Source organism: Trichechus manatus, unplaced genomic scaffold, assembly GCF_000243295.1.
Source record: "Trichechus manatus latirostris isolate Lorelei unplaced genomic scaffold, TriManLat1.0 scaffold00056, whole genome shotgun sequence".
Taxonomy (NCBI): Eukaryota; Metazoa; Chordata; class Mammalia; order Sirenia; family Trichechidae; genus Trichechus; species Trichechus manatus.
The window spans coordinates 7,779,761-7,788,211 of NW_004443992.1; positions in this window are offsets into that span (position 1 = coordinate 7,779,761).

An 8,451-nucleotide genomic window follows, 5' to 3' on the forward strand; every position below is an offset into this window, starting at 1 on the left:
ACAGAAGAAAACATTCTTTGATGGTTACGAGGGTGGGGAGGGATATTTGCTAACTAGATAGTAGATAAGAATTATCTTAGATGAAGGGAAGGACAGCACTCACTATGGGGGAAGTCAGCACAACTGGACTAAACCAAAGCTAAGGAGTTTCCTGAATACAGTCAAACACTTTGAGGGACAGAGTAGCAGGGATAGCGGTCTGGGGACCATGCTTTCAGGGGACACCTAAGTCCATTGGCATAACAAAGCTTATTAAGAAAATGTTCTGCATCCTACTTTGGTGAGTGGCCTCTGGGGTCTTAAAAGCTTGCAAGGGCCATCTAAGATGCATCAATTGGTCCCAACCACCTGCAGTAAAGGAGAATGAAGAACACCAAAGGCACAAGGAAAGTAGTAGCCCAAGAGACAGAAAGGGCCACATAAACCATTAGCCTGAGACCAGAAGAACTAGATGGTGCCCGACCATCACCAATGACTGCCCTGACAGGGAACATAACAGAGTCCTTGATGGAGCAGGAGAAAGATGGGGTGCAGAACTCAAATTCTAGTAAGAAGACCAGACTTAATGGTCTGACAGAGACTGGAGGAACCCTGGAAAGCATGGCACCTGGATTCTCTATTAGCCCAGAGTTAAAACAATTTCTGAGGCCAACTCTTCAGCCAGGGATTGGACTGGACTGTGGGACATAAAGTAATACTCGTGAGGAGTGTGCCTCTTAGCTCAAGTAGACACAAGAGACTAAATGGGCAGCTTCTGGCCGGAGGTGAGATGGGAAAGCAGAGAGGGTTAGGAGCTGGCTGAATGGACATGGGGAATCAGGGGTGGAAAGGAGGAGTATGCCGTCACAGTATGGGGAGAGCAATTAGAGTCACATAACAATGTACGCATAAATTTTTGTGTGGGAAAAAAATTTAAAAAACCATAAATAAATTTATATCAAGATAAAAAGTTAAAAATTATAAATATATTTCAGCCACAGATTAGACAGTCCCATAAAACAAAACGAGACTAATGGGGCACAACAGTCCAGGGACAAGTACTAGAAGGTAAGAGCGGACAGGAAAGCTGGTAATAGGGAACCCAAGGTTGAGAAGGGACAGTGTTGACATGTCATGGGTTTGTTAACCATTGTCATAAAACAATATGTGTACCAACTGTTTAATGAGAAACTATTTGTTCTGTAAACCTTCATCTAAAGTACAATAAAAAAATAAAAAAATTATAAATATAATTTTATGTCAGTTGGCTAGTTAGGGTTTAAATAGGCTCTCTGTAAATTATTCTAGCAGGTCCAGAATACTTTTTGCAAGCTGACTGTCTTGATCATCTAGTGCTGCTCTAACAGAAATACCACAAGTGGATGGCTTTAACAAAGAGAAGTTTATTCTCTCACAGTCCAGTAGGCTTCAAGTCCAAATTCAGGGCTTCAGCTCCAGAGGAAGGCTTTCTCTCTCTGTCAACTCTGTAGGAAGGTCTTCCCTTGGTCTGGGAGCTTCTCTGCGCAGGAACCTCAGGTCCAAAGGATGAGCTCTGCTCCCGCCATGGCTTTCTTGGTGGTATGAAGTTCCCATGTGTCTCTGCTTGCTTTTCTCTTTCATAGCTCAAAAGAGATTGGCTTAAGACTCTATCCAATCTTGCAGACATCATCAGTATAACCTCATCATAGTGACAGAGTTTACACAACACTGAAGGAAATCACATATAACCTCATCATAGTGATAGAGTTTATAACCCATAAGGAAATCACATCAGATTACACAATCATGCAATACTGGGAATCATGACCCAGCCAAGTTGACAGATGTTTCTGGGTGACACAATTCAATCCATGACACTGACATATTCTGCATAGCCCTGATTATGTCCCTTTTCTGCTCAAACACTTCCCTGTATCCTCATTGTCAAATAGAGTACACATTGCTTTAGCCTAGCATTTAAGCTTATAGATAATCTGCCCGTATCTCCTTTCCTACCTATCCCTCTATATTTTCATTGTACCTGAACTGAACTATTCATTAGAAAATTTACCCATTTTTCCCATGTTATTGCCTTTATTCATGCCCTTATCTCAAAATAAGATGCTCCTTTCTACCTACTCCCATACACCCCAGACCTCATTTAGAGAAACTCTATTTATACCTCAAGATTCCCCAGGTCACATGACATGTCCTCCATGTTGGCGTCCTGGATGTACCAACCAAATAGGAACCACTCTCTCCTCTGTTACCTTCATGGCAATGAACAGGGACTGCCTTGTATTGTTATCAACTGGTCTCTTAATACTTTGACAGCAGGAATTTTCCATCATTGTAAATCCCCACAGCAATTGGTACCTAGTAGCTGTTCATTTTTTCTAAAGAATTTTTACCACTTTAAATACAGTTCATTACTTACATATTACAAATAACTGGCAAATATGATCTTCAGAAAACCATCTATGCTACCTATCTTAATAATATAATTAAAATGATGGAGAAGATTAATTATCTTTTGTGAATTAAAAAAAATGCTAATTACCCTTTTATCGAGAAAAGTACTTCATATTTGCTTTAAGGGTAAACATAGCAAAATTTTCTACAACCAACTATAGAGACAAATATTTAACTACTTACGGTTTCCTGCCTTGCCTGAGAAAAATTTGATTTGATGAGCCTGTTTGTTTGTGTTTATTTACATTCATTGTCTAAATTTTATTTTACTTTGGGAGGAATCTGTAATCTAGTGTATTTATCTTTTCTTTCTCAAATTCTGCAGTGCTTTAGTCAGCATGCAACCCAGTTTGAAACCAGTGCTTTATATGTCTTTCTACGTTATCTTAAGAGGTGGTAACTGTGTAATAGTAGAGGTAACAACTGAGAGTTTTGGGCACAAACTATTTCCTCCCATTCCATTAGACAAACTGTTTACAGGAGATAAGAGAGCTTTGATCCATGTCTAAATAATGTCTCTCACCTTAGTTTTTACTAATATAAAAAAAATTAATGCAGCGATGGCTTTTTTTAAGGAAACAAATGTTTTTAATAATGATAGATAATTGTCCTACATTTGTGTCAACGTGAAAGTTTACAAAGCACTTTCATGTTCAAACTCATTTATGTCCACAATATCTGGTCTTTTCTCTCTTTTTCCTGCCTCAGGAAGAGGTGATCCTTCTGCCCATGGCTTAGCTCTTATCCCAAACTTTGGATCCACAGGAACCCTAACCCACCTCTTTCTGATGTCATCAACTCTCCATGTTGACCAGCTCCTTCCCCCAGCTTACGTAAAGAATACAAACCCTCCCTCCACTATAGATTCCTCTGTAACTATTGTCACTTCTCTTTTTATCCTCAAAGAATGGTCTGCACTCATCTCCTCATCCTTCCTGCTGCCATGGGACTGACTGCCTGTTAAACCCAAGAGCTGTCTCAGACCAGCCCTTTCTGCTGCATAAGACCCTGTTGGCCATTCCTTCCTTGCAATGATCTCTTTCCTCAGCATCCAGGAGATCTTTGTCTCCTCCTACCTCTAACTTACTCTCTTGCTGCCGTTTCTTCTTTCAGCCATTCCTCATATTTGATGTTTACCAGAGTTCTACATTCTACCCTCCTCCTTCTGCTTCTACACCTCTCCTTCCATAACTTGATCAACTCCAGTGACTTCTATTACTGTTCACTGCTGACTCCCAAATTCAGGCATCTCTTTTGAGCTCCATGTTTATATATCTGTCCACCTACTGGACATTTCCACCTAGGTATCCCAAGGGGCCCTCACGTAGCAGAATTCATTGTTTGCTGTGAGGAATGGAAGGGAGGCAGAGTGCAGAGTTCTCTTGGGCCTCTCCTGCAGACAGGAAAATGTCCACATGGAGAGAACTCTGGAGATGTGGGCTGCAGGGTCCTGTGCTGTTGCTTGGTGCATGTAAGTGTAAGCCCATTAGTAAAGCTAGTCAGCACAAGAGGTGACTTTTCAAGTTCTCTCTCCAAGCCTCCAGTTTGTATGATATGGATTTTATCACTGAAATTCTTGAGTAAGGAATACTTGAGGCTTTTTGGAATCCTCTGTGGAGACACAGGATAGAGGTTGGGAAGTAAATCCCACCCCAACTCCCTGAATATAGTCCAGCATCTAAACCCTCTTTAGTGAAGGTGACAGAGCCACAATGAGAACCTCTGCTGGGGGTTACTCAGCCAGGCAAACAGTAGACCAATTCCTTGGATTGTTTTATTCCTCCCCAGAGAAGACACCCCTGCCCGTAACACATACTTAGATCATAGCTAAGAAGTCTTGGTGCCTCTCTTACATATTCTTTACCATTGCTTAAATCAGAGAAACACCTCAAGTCTCACAGCCCCCTCCCATCCATCCCCAACGTTGCTCCTGGATTTTATAGCTAAGAGCTACATCTGATCACGTCACCTCCCTTCTTAAACATGTTCAGAGCCCCCACACCCACCCCCCACTGTCCACACAAAGCGAAGTCTTCTTAGCCAAGCACACAAGATCCTTCCACCACCTCGCTTCTGTCTAACCTTTCACCCTTTGTTCCACCGTTTGACTACATTCCCTGTGCCCTAGCAGTAGGACTATTAGCATAACAGGCTGTGTGTTGTCAGCCTTTGAGATCCTACTGCACTTTGACTTCCCCCTGAAAGTTTCCCTTCCCTTTCTCGAGAACTACTCTTTTCTTCATAAGTGCTTAGATAGCATCTTTGGCAAACCTCATTTATGGCCTACCTATCACCATGTATGGTCATGGATTGTTTGCTTGTCTGCCTTCTCCTTTAAGGAAAGAAAATTTGCCTCATCCATCTTCACCCCAAGAATAATGCCAGGTATACAACAGACTCCCAATAAATGTATGTTTTAAAAAAAGAGGAGGCTAGCAAGCAAACAATATGGGGAAATACAATGCCGCCTGGCCAGACTGCCTTGATCCAAATCCCAGCCGCATCGTTTACTACACATGTCACCTTGCAGAAGTTATTTAACTGTTCTGTGCCTCAGTTTCCTTAACTGTAAAAAGGAGATAATAGTACCAATCACATAGGATTATTATGAGCATTAAAATGCATATAAAGGGCTCAACACAAAGTGCCAGGATGTGACAAGCACTGATAAATGTCTGCTACTGTTGTAATTATTACCTGTCCCTCACTCAGCACAGCATGAAGTTTTCATAGTAAAGAAAAATAGAAATAAATATTGTAGTAGAGTAACATAAAATACTGTAATGGACTTTTGTTATTCTTGTGGCTGCCCAGCTCAAACTACCCTTCCTCAGTTTGGGCAATTTCTCATCTATGTGTCTAGGTGGGAGTCAGAGATTGCCCAAAACAAGGCCTGGTGGTGCAATGGTTAAGTGATAGGCTACTAACCGAAAGGTCGGCAGTTTGAACCCACTAGTCACTCCATGGGAGAAAAGACCTGGCAATCTGCTAGGAAACTCTATGAGGCAGTTCTACTCTGTCATATAGGATTGCTGTGAATTGGAATTGACTCAATAGCACACAATAACTACCAGACACCCAAAGGGCCAGACAAAGGCTGTCCAGGACTCTCTTGCAGCTAGGGCTTGTAGCATATGACCCAGGTTTGACCGTCAGACATACGTGACTGTCATTCGTGGATTGAATTGAGTCTCCCAAAAAAATGTGTGTATCAGTTTGGCTGAGCCATAATTCCCAGTATTGTGCGGTTGTCCTCCATTTTGTGATTGTAATTTTATGTTAAAGAAGATTAGCGTGAGATTGTAACACCCTTACTAAAATTACATCTCTGATCCAATGTAAAGGGAGTTTCCCTGGGGTGTGGCCTGCACCAACTTTTATCTCTTGTAAGAGATAAAAGGAAAGGGAAGCAAGCAGAGAGGGGGCACCTCATACTGCCAAGAAAGCAGCGCCGGGAGCAGAGCACACCCTTTGGACCTGAGGTTCCTGCGCTGAGATGCTCCCAGACCAAGGGAAGATTGATGACAAGGACCTTCCTCTAGAGCCAACAAAGAGAGAAAGCCTTCCCCTGGAACCGATGCCCTGAATTTGGACTTACATCCTGCTAGACTGTGAGAGAATAAATTTCTCTTTGTTAAAGCCATCCACTTGTGGTATTTCTATTATAGCAGCACTAGATGACTAAGAGAGTGACCCAGGTCTAGTAACAAGAGCTATTGATGCCAAGCAGCAGGAATAGGGGAATTGCAGCCCAGCTATGTCCACTTTGTCTAGACACAGTAATATCAGCAGTCTCATCTCAGTAGCAGGATCGAGTGTGATTGCTGACTGTGCAAGGCCAACTGCGTCCTCACAAGGCTGTTTCAATGGCTTGACCGTGTCTGTGTCCCTTTCTGCTACCAAGGGCCCCCTTAGTCCTGCTTGTTTTCCAAGCCTGCATCTCTGTCCACTCCAGAAATGCTTTAAACCACCCAACATCCTTTCCTGCTTCTATCACCCTTGGGCAGTTTTTCTTGGTTGCAGTTAAAAAACCTGCCATACTGGTATGGATAGCAGATCACATGGTTTAATAAAATGTTAAGTATACTATTTCTTCTTTGTTTTATTGGTTTATTGATTTGCCCATGTGTCTTTGACTTGGGTCATGTTCAGAGACTGTTTTTCTTGAATGATTTTTGTTTTAGTAATGCTAATATATTGTGAGGATGGCGCAGGACTGGGCAGTGTTTCCTTCTGTTGTACATAGGGTCACCATGAGTCAAAACTGACTGGATGGCACCTAACAACAACAATGCTGCTGTGTTAAAGAGGATTTTTGGGCAGTTAGCCTACCTCTCTTTCCCTCTCCCCTTCATCTTTTTTTGGTGTTAACTGTAAAAAGGAGATAATAGTACCAATCACAATCAAATTTTAATTGACTGGAATCTAAATAACAGGAACTTTAGGTAGAGAAAATTAGGTAACTAATGAGTCTGAGAGTAAAGGAAAACAGGGAGAGGAGCAAAATCAGTGCCTTGTGCAGGAGCGTATTACAATAGAACCATGAGCTCATTTAATTTAACTAGTTTATTTTATAGATAAGGAACTTGCAACAAGGAACACATGGCTAATGGCTGAGCTACAACTAACTCTGTATCTCCAAACGCCTAGTCCAGGGCTCCTGCCTCTATCAGGTTGTTTTCTGTGTGAAGTTGACTCCAGACTCATGGCGATCTCATGCACAACAGAACAAAATGCTGTCTGGTCCTGAGCCATCCCCATGATCAGTTAAGGATCAGACCATTGTGATCCAGAGGGTTTTCGTTGACTGATTTTCAGAAGTAGATTGCCAGACCTTTCTTTCTAGTCAATCTTAGTCTGGAAGTGCCGCTGAAACCTTTTTATAGCAACACGTAAGCCTCCGTTGACAGATGGATGGTAGCTGCACATCAGATGCATTGGCCAGGAATTGAAACTGCATCTCCCGCGTGGAAAGTGAGAATTGAACTACCAATGTCCCCCTGTCCATTATACCATGAGACAAATGATAAAAAATCAAACTGAGATCAGGCTAAACTCAGCCCAATTTATTACATTTTCTAGGTTTATGGTTCTGTATGATAAGGATTTATATTTTTGAGAGCTTTTTACAATTTACAAAGCACTCAGTTCATTAAATTTTCTTAACTGCTTTGAAATAAGATAATCAGGACTTTAAAAAAAAATAGATGTTGGTATTTATGTCTTGATAAATTACTTAACATTTCTCCCACCTCTGACTTCTCTATCTCCCTTTTCTATTTGCTGTGGTTTTGAAGTTGTAGCTACAAAATGAGTCATTTGAGAAGAAAGTAATATTAAGGTATTTGAGCAAAAGAATCTGTTGGTTAGAGCCATCATAAAAACATATGGGGTGTTGTTATTAATCTCCATTTTACAAATGAGGAAACAAAAGCTTGTAAAGATGAAGTGACTTGGCCTAGATTAAATAACCACTAAATGGCAAAGCCATGTCTTGGTTTACTGAAAAAAGCATATAACATATATTGAGTATTTAATGCATTAGGAAGTGCCCTGGTGGTACAGTGATTAAAGTGCTCAGCTGCTAACCAAAAGGTCGGCAGTTAGAACTCACCAGCCACTCTGCACAAGAAAGATGTGGCAGTTGGCTTCCATAAACATTTCTGCTTTGAAAATCCTATAGGGCAGTTCCACTCTGTCCTATAGGGTCGCTATGAGTGGGAATTGACTCAATGGCAATGGGTTTGGTTTTGGGTTTCATGTGTTAGGCTGGGTAAGCATGAATGTTAGTTAACCCATTCCAAAAACCAAACCCATTGCCGTCAATTTCGACTCATAGCGGCCCCATAGGGTTTCCAAGGCTGTAAATCTCTACGGAAGCAGACTGCCATATCTTTCTCCCATGGAGCCACTGATGGTTTTGAACCACTAATTTTTGGGTTAGCAGTCCATCACTTTAACCACCGCACCACAGAAATTTCTATAACCAGAACTTTCCATTCTTAACCACTATTATTAAAG